Below are 8,753 nucleotides of genomic sequence, written 5' to 3' on the forward strand. Positions count from 1 at the left end.
AGATTTTTTTTTTTTTTTTTTTTTTATTTGGCTACACCGGGTCTTAGTTGTGGTGTGTGGTATCTTTAATTGCAGCATGTGGGATCTAGTTCTCTGACCAGGCATCAAACCTGGGCCCCCTGCATTGGGAGCACAGAATCTTAGCCACTGGACCACCAGGGAAGTCCCTGTTGGAAGATTTTTGATTACTGACTGTTTCTCGCAATTGGTATTTTCAGATTTTCTATTTCTTCTGATTTGGTCTTGGTAGGTTATATGTTTCTAATAATTTTTCCATTTCTTCTATGTTGTCTGGTTTGTTGTATATAGTTGTTCATAGTAGCTGTTTATGATTCTTTGTGTATCACTTGTAATGTCTCCTTTTTTGTTTATAGTTTTGTTGATTTGGATCCTCTCTTTTCCTTAGTGTAGCTAGAGGTTTATCAATTTTGTTTATCTCTTCAAAAAACCAACTCTTAGTTTGGTTAATCTTTTCTACTGTTTTTCTGTTTTATTTATTTCTGTTCTAGTCTTTTTTATTTCCTTCCTTCTGCTAACTTTGGGCTCAGTTTGTTCTTTTTCTGTTTCCTAAAGGTGTAGAGTTAAGTTGTTTGAGATTTTTCTTGTTTCTTAATGTAGGTGTTTATTGCTATGAACTTCCTTCTTTGAACTGCTTTTGCTGCATCCCATAAGTTTTGGTGTGTTGTGTTTCCATTTTCATTTGTCTCAAGATACTTTTAAATTTCTCCTTTAATTTCATTTCTGATCCATTGGTTGTTCAGGTGAGCATTATTTTCTTTTCATATGTTCAAGAATTTTCCAGTTTTCCTCCTTTTATTATTTCTAGTTTCATCCCATCTGGTTGGAGAAGATACTTGGTATGATTTCAGTCTTTTTGAATTTGCTAAGGCTTGTTTTGTGGCCTGACATATGGTCTATCATAGAATGTATTCCATGTGTGCTTGAGAAGAATGCCTATTCTGTTGTTGGGTAGAATGTTCTGTACAGTTGACCTTTGAAAAACATGGGGGATAGGGGTGTGGAAGCACCACACAGTCAAAATTCTGCATGTAACTTTACAGTTGGCCCTTGTATCTGTGGTTTCAACCAACCATGAATTGTATAGTACTGTAGTGTGTATTTATTGAAAAAAAAAATCACATGTAAGTGGACCCATGCAGTTCAAGAGTCAACTGTATATGTCTATTAGGTACATTTAGTCTCTAGTGTTGTTCAAATCCTCTGTTTCCTTACTGATCCTCTGTCTGGATGATCTGTCTATTGTAGAGAGTGGGATATTAAAGTCCCCAACTATTATTTTATTGCAGGTTATTTCTCCTTTTAGTTCTGTTAGTTTTTACTTATATATTTGGGTGCTCTGATTGCGTGCATAAGTATTTACAATTGTTATGTATTCTTTTTTGTTGTTGTTTTTTGGCTGTGCCACATGGCTTGAAGGATCTTAGGTCCCTGACCAGGGATTGAATCTGGGTCCTGGCAGTGAAAGTGCCACGTCCTAACCACAGGACTGCCAGGGAATTTCCAACAATTGTTATATATTCTTGATTGATTGATCCTTTTATCATTATATAATGACCTTCTTTGTCTCTTTTTACCATTCTTAAAGCCTTTTTTGTTTTACATAAGTATAGCTATGCCTGCTTTTCTTTTGAATACCATTTGCCTGAAATATGTTATTCCCTTTGCTCTCAGTCTGTGTCTTTAAAGCTAAAGTGAGTCTCTGATAGGCAGCATATCATTGGATCTTGTTTTTTTAATCCATTCAGCAGTTCTGGGTATTTTGATTGGAGGATTTAATCCACTTATGTTTAAAGTAATTGTTGTTAGGTGAGGACTTTACTGTTTCCATTTTGTTAATTGTTTTCTGGCTGTTTTGACATGTGGGGAGGGATATAGTCTTTGTGGAAATTGTGATACGAACCCAGTTGTGTTTGAGGGTTGTAAAAAAGAGAAAGAAGTTCTTTACCAGTTCTTCTGGGCACCTAGAAACATATCCACCAGAAATTCAAGTTAAAGTCAAAGTCACGTTCTCACCTCTGCCCGTTTCTGCTGGGTCTCTGGCCTGTTTAACAGAAGGAAGTTGGAATGGGCGTGTCTGGGTGTGTTAAAAGTTTAAGACAATCTGTAGTGCATTTGATCTATAATTCATCACCATAAGCCGAGGCTTTTAGGGGATAGCTGAAATATATTTGAGCCCAAAAGTGTAAAAAATGACATTTGACTGTTGCTGTTACATCCTCTAAGTGTGGCGAGATGATGGTGGGACTTGGGGGTCGGAGCAGCGCTTGATACGTGTGGAGCAGAGTCTCAGTGAGAAGGCAGTGCAGCTACTTCCCGTTTCATTGTTTGTAGCAAGGGCACTGCAGACATACAGACCTTGGTTCTTTTGTGAGCTGACTGAAGTCACTAGCAGAAAAAACGTTTTGGATGTGGGAATAGGGCATTTGGATTTATAAGTTCCTCAGTTCATATCAGCTAATAATGGTTTTCTGAGGCATAGAAAATGAGACTTGGCGTCCCCTCTTCCTCCTAGCTACTGTTTTTACTTGCAAAAATGATTCATTTATGGGGAAGATAATTTTGTGTTTTTTAAGGTTTTATTGACTGTTCTTAACAAGCTGGGTCCAGCACTGTTGCTGTGTAGCGAAGCTGGGGTGCTGTGTGTGGAGACAGCGCAACCTGTATCATGTGTTGCCGCCCTTGGGGCTTCACGTAGGACAGTCCATCCTCTCCTCGGGTGTGTTTTTTGGGCTTGTTCTGAGAGACTAGATGTTCTGTGAGGAGCCGAGGGTGGGGGAGGCCCAAGGACCTCTGGGAAACCACTTCTCAGATGAACCGGACTTTGGAACCCCTGTCCCTGTCCTGTGAGTGTCATGTTGAATGAGCACTTTGGAAACACAGAGCTAGAATAGGCCCTGGCATTGTGCTGTCGACCTTCCTCCTGGCCACAGTTCAAAAAGCAAAAGCGCATTTTCCTTCATAATGGGATTTCCATTAGAGATGTGCTGGTGCTCTCAGGCAAAGTGGCAAGGCTGCTGCCATGGGCCCTTTGGACAGTTAGGCCTGTAGCACTTGTCCAGCTCTCCTGGTTTGGAGATGGGCCAGCACGTTCCTGTGACTCAAACCATGTGGTCTCAAGACCCTGTGAGAACCCAGTGACTTTCAGCCACCCAGAACTTTGCAGGGGTTAAAGGACGTTCAGTGCAGACTTACCTTAATTTTTTTTTTTTTTTTGCAATACGTGGGCCTCTCACTGTCGTGGCCTCTCCCCTTGCCGGACGCGCAAGCTCAGCGGCCATGGCTCCGCGGCATGTGGGATCCTCCCGGACCAGGGCACGAACCCGTATCCCCTGCATCGGCAGGCGGACTCTCAACCACTGCGCCACCAGGGAGGCCCTTACCTTAATTTTTAAAAAAAATAAGTGAAAACACAGAAGGATACTAATAGGAGACACTGCTGTAAGTCATAGCCTGACCTTGGCAGGATCAGCTTCAGAAACACCAAAGTCAGGTTTACCTTGCACTTGACTGTCATGAGATTTTGAATTTTTCTGCATTCTAGTTTTAGGGGAAAAGTGCTCTTTTGTCTAGGTAAATATTTTAACCTGAGCATCATTTCCTGTTCCATGTAGGTGTGTCCTTTTGCTCAGAAGAGAAGTTTGGGTTTAATTTAATCTAGCCTAAGTAAATTTCTAATTTATTGTTAGTTAGCATGGTGAGAGAGTTTCACTTCAAATGAGAGATGGGTGTGAGCAGTGGGGAGTGGAAGGCTTCCCTGGCTCTTGATTTATGGGCATGTTACGGTTCATGGTCACAGGGCCCTTTCCCCTCATAAAGCAGGGAAGTGTGGTTTGTACTGTGGAAGCCCTGGTGAAGCAGCACCTGAGGAAGGTGAGGAAGGTTTCTCACGGCATATTGGCATCTGGGGGCTTGGGGTGGTTAGAGCCAGGCCAGTCTAGGGGAGTTGGGTACCATCCAGGACGTTCTGCAGCAGTAGACAGAGCTTCACTGTGGCAGTTCAATGTTTTCCTGTTTAGAGGGCCTTATCAGTTAGCTGACTCAGTATGGTTTCTCAGCATCAGTCATGAGTTTCAGTGTAGGCGTTTTGAGGACCAACATTTCAGATATCACTAGTAACACACTCTTCTGCCTTCTCAGAATGTTGTCCAGTTGTTTGATGTCATGAGGAGGTGTGATAGAACAGGGATGACATTGGAAGAGTGAGAGAGCAACTGTGTGCTGAAAATTCTCTTCCCACTGGGTAATACACTTTTCACCAACAGTTGGACGTCCCAGTGATAGATGGGGGATACAGTAGGAAGTCTGCTTGTATTCCTTGAGCTAAGCATGCCTTGCCCAAAGCACTCAGAAATAACTAGTTGATTCCTATATGTCACCGTGACACAGACACCAAGAGTTCTTGGGGTGTCCAGCCATGCTTCCTATGAAAGTAGGTCTGGACATATATTCAGGTACTGGGAATTTGAAGCCTTTATGTATGATTATACTGTAACTTTCATTTTGCAAGTTTTAAGGTTCTTTTCCAGATTCCTTTAATTTGTAATTTTGTTATAGAGGTAGAAGGCATAGTACTTAATTTTAGTACTTAATGCCAGTTTTATGACATTAGTCCTGTGTTCTAAGCGGCACATCTTCCCTCCCAGTGGAGGGTTTACTTGGTAACAACAGATGGCTTAGTTATCATCTTGCTGGAGTCTACAGACTGGGACACTATGCGCAGAAGTAAGAGGGAGCAGACAGACCTGCCCTTATCGCAAATTCCCAGTTCCAGCGTTTGTGCTCTGTGGGGTGACACAAAATGAAGCTGGTGTTCAGGTGTTCAAGTGGGGTTGTGTCTGGAGCTCACGCTAGACAGGTAGGTACTGTCCAGACTTGTCACTTGCACAGCGGTGGTGACCCAGGCACTCACTCATCCACCCCAAGGCCCTTTGTGCAAAAACCTATGGCAGTGACTGTGTTACGCCCTTCCGGGGGAGGCACCCTCAATTCCTAGGCTGTCTGGCTCGTCTCTGGGGCCTTGGAGTTGGGAGGTCCCAGATGGGCGGAAGGCAAAGCGCATCATCAAGCCTGTCCCAGAGCCATGATCCCGGAGCCATGGCAGATGTGGCCTGCAGAGCCTGGGCTGTGTGGTCCTTTTCTGCCTTCATCCCTGGCTCCAGGGTACTGGAAGGCTGTGACTGGGACCCCACTTTTGGTGGCTAGTCTTCTCTGTAAAAGGAACGTGAGATCCAAACCACAGAACCAATAACGTCAGTGCCCAGCAAGATGAATAGTCGCTCGTGGTGGTTGCCGTTAGTTGGAATTGAGTGCTATGGCCCCTTCCCCCTTTTGGGGGAAGAGGAGTTGGTGGGAATATATTTATATAAAGCGCTTTATGATCTTGGCTCTCCAGGCCTGGCTTCTCAATAGAATATATTTCTTACTCTAGGTCAGTAGAAAACCACAAATACAGATTTCAGATAGGCCTGAGCTAAAGCTTTGTAGCCTGAGGAGGATGTGGGGTCTGCTGAGTGCAGTAAAAGGCATCAAGAAAGGTGTGCATCTCCCCGGCGACCCTCCTGTGGGTCGGGAGGCTGTGGTCAAGACCGCTGTGTCTATCAGTTAGCAGGCGCCCGCAGTAGAGCCTTGGCATGGGTTGTCCGGGCTCTCCCATCCCTGCCCCTTTCTTCCCTTAGCCCCTGTGTCCTGGGCTCAAGGGCCAGCGCTTAGCTCTGTCCATACCTGAAAATGGGAGCAAAAACGCTGCTCCCGGGTCTGCAGTGTGGATGCACTGGGTTGGTCTTACAAAAAGGAATATGGCAAGCAGTGGTGTGACAGCTGGAATTAGCACTTTATTCTTAAAAATGACAATAGAAAAGTACCTTTAAACAGTTTATAAAAGCATAATAGACTGGGTGGAAGTTGCTGTTTTCCTTAGAAACAAGAGTACAGAACTGTCACCACGAACCAGGCGGCCTAAGCAGGGCTTGGGTGTGGCAGGGACGTTCCTTCCTGTCATTTATTGTGAGGGTGAGCGCCCCTCACCCCTGGCTCCTTTCGTTTTTTTTTGTGATGACCTTTTAAAAGTGTCTTGATCTCTTTACTTCTGATGGAAAATGTGAAACTAGAAAACCTGACATCAACCATGTATATATATTATAGTCATTAAAACAGAAATCTTCAGCACAACGTGAGCAGATCAGTAAGAAAGCTTGTGGTCATGTTTAGCTATATCAACAGTTAAAAATTCTTGGGTCAATATATTTTTACACCCGGCTCTTCTCCAACAAGGGGGAGAGTGAGCTGTCACAGACTCTGGAAGTGTCAGCTTACCACGCTAGACAGACTCTGGCTTTGACGGAGTCTTGAAGCAAGCTGACGAGTACTCATTCCAGATGCCACTGGTTGCGTACCTCCCCCTGGGCCGATGGGGCAGGTAGTGTGACGGTGAGCACATGGGATTCAAGATCATGTTTTAAGTGGTGTGTCTGGCCTGCTGCTGCCAAGGCTCAGGAACACCAGCTCAGTTCAACCCATGTTTTGCAAAATCACTTGGGAGAGGGGAGCTGCCCACTGCAGCCAGGTGGGCCGGGCAAAGGCGGCTGCCTCCTGGGCCCGGGCTCGCCTCCCAAGCCAAGGCTTCCCCTTAGACTCAGCACGTTCACCAGGGGAGTCGCGCATCAGCTGGGCGCACACAGGCGCGTGCTGGTAGAAGGAAAAACATAAGAAAACGGCAAAACCCAACACTCGGCCCACAGTTTGTATAGTTACCTCGGGAGCTGCCGGGCTCTTCTAAGGGTGCACTCTGGTGAGGAATGTGCACCAAGGAAAGGCTGCTTTGCCCAGCTGGGAACCTGCTGCCGTTTAGAAGCTCCTGGAGGCCTTTGATTGTCTTGCAGGGTGTCCTACTGGACCTGGGAGTAAACCCCGAGTACTCTACTAGCGGTTCTAACATCTAACGCTGCGTTACTCATGGACCCTGGACTCAGGCCAGGGAAACAGATTTCTATACATTCACCATATGATTCTGGAAAATTTGATAATATTTAAAAACATGCAGCTTCTTTTAGAGGAAAAAAATAGATATTTTAAATTACAGGCATTCAAAAGTCAAGCACAAAATCTGTGATCCAACCCAGTGTAAGATCATCCATCCTGTCATACTTAAAATGTTTGGTATAAAAATACTCACTCTCTTGATTTTATCGTTGACATCTTTTATGTTTCATTCGAAAATATCTCCAAACTGTACAGAAATGGCAGACCATGCGTTCACAAATAACACAGTTTCTTACAAATTATACAGTGTAAAAGAGTAAAACATTTTTATTGTATTTTTTTCTTCGAGAAAAACAGATGTGTGATAGAGGCTGTGGCAGAGTCTTGAAGGGACCAAAACTGGGCGGGTTCCAGCCTGAAACAGAAAGAAAGAATGTAAGGGCGGTGGGTCTCACAAGCGCGTGGTCTTCCTCTGAGCCACGGGGCTGTTTGGGGACACCAGTGTATAGAAGCCACGGCTCAGGGACTCCTGGTGATTCCCTACAACGGCGCATGTGTACACCTTTCTATAAACACGGAATATCCTCACTGACCCTCCAGATGAAGACCACTCACAAGCCAGACGCTCAGTGGTCTGGCTTTACAAACACGGGGAGTGGGTATTTAATTTCTGTTTATCTATCTTTCTCTTACTAGAATCTTTTCAAGCCCTCCCTCCCCTGCAAGGAAACGTTTATATTTGTTTTGCTTCATGGCAGAATAAAGGGCCTTTGGACAATCATCTAGACTTCGTCCCTGGCAGACCCCCGCCCTGGTCCCAGGAGTTTCTTAAACACTTCTCAGCTCCTTTGTGTCTGGATTTACTGACTCACGTGAAGGCTGCATTGTAGGTGCTCTACTCTTATTCTGTCACTCATTTTATTTTACTTTCATCTCTCCAACTCCCCAGTCCCTTGTTTTCTTGCCATCTTACCAACAGGTCAGACTCACATAAATCTGTGATCGCTGGAAAGGTATACGTAGAAGTAATCAGCACATACTACCAGAATTTTGTATGTGGGAGGGAGGAAGCCGTCCTTGCTGTTAACATCCCCTGTCCTGCCCTGAGTTAAACTCTCTCAGACACAGCTAATTGGACGATCTTAATGAACACTCCTCTCCCCCCCAGATCCGTCCAGTGCCAGCTGGATCTAAACTATGTCCCAGTATATCTTGTCAGAGCCTAGTTTTTGGTTGACAGTACAAATGGGTAAAACTAATGAGCCACAAGTCAGAAGACCAAATATAATAACCACAAACCTGTGGCTCATGGAAAACTCCATGGGGAGAAGCTAGGACACTGCTCTCGAGTAGGGATCTGGACATCCAGAACCTCTTCTCTGAAGTTAGGTTAACACTTACCTGTCTCTTCAGCTTGTTGTAACTATTAAATTAGTCCTCGCCTGTCATTTAGTTACGATTATAGAAAGGATAATGAGTGTCCCCTTCGGTTTAGAAATGGAGCCAGGTCCCTGCGTCCTCCCTTCAGCTTCTCTGAGTTCTCTGGAACAGGATTTGTCCAGCAGGAGAAGGTCACCTCCTTTAGGAAAATTCCTTTGCTTCCCCTGGTGCCCAGCACAGTAGTGGGGATCAGCCCCCCAGACTCACTCAATGCCGGAGGAATTGAAGTGGGCCAGGACCCTTCACTCCCCATCTTTGGTGCAGGTCACACGTACTGTGGCACTCAGCAGGGCCAGCAGAAGGACCCCCCCCCC

The sequence above is a fragment of the Lipotes vexillifer genome, unplaced genomic scaffold (genome assembly GCF_000442215.2).
Source record: "Lipotes vexillifer unplaced genomic scaffold, Lipotes_vexillifer_v1.1 scaffold1318, whole genome shotgun sequence".
NCBI classification, from domain to species: domain Eukaryota; kingdom Metazoa; phylum Chordata; class Mammalia; order Artiodactyla; family Lipotidae; genus Lipotes; species Lipotes vexillifer.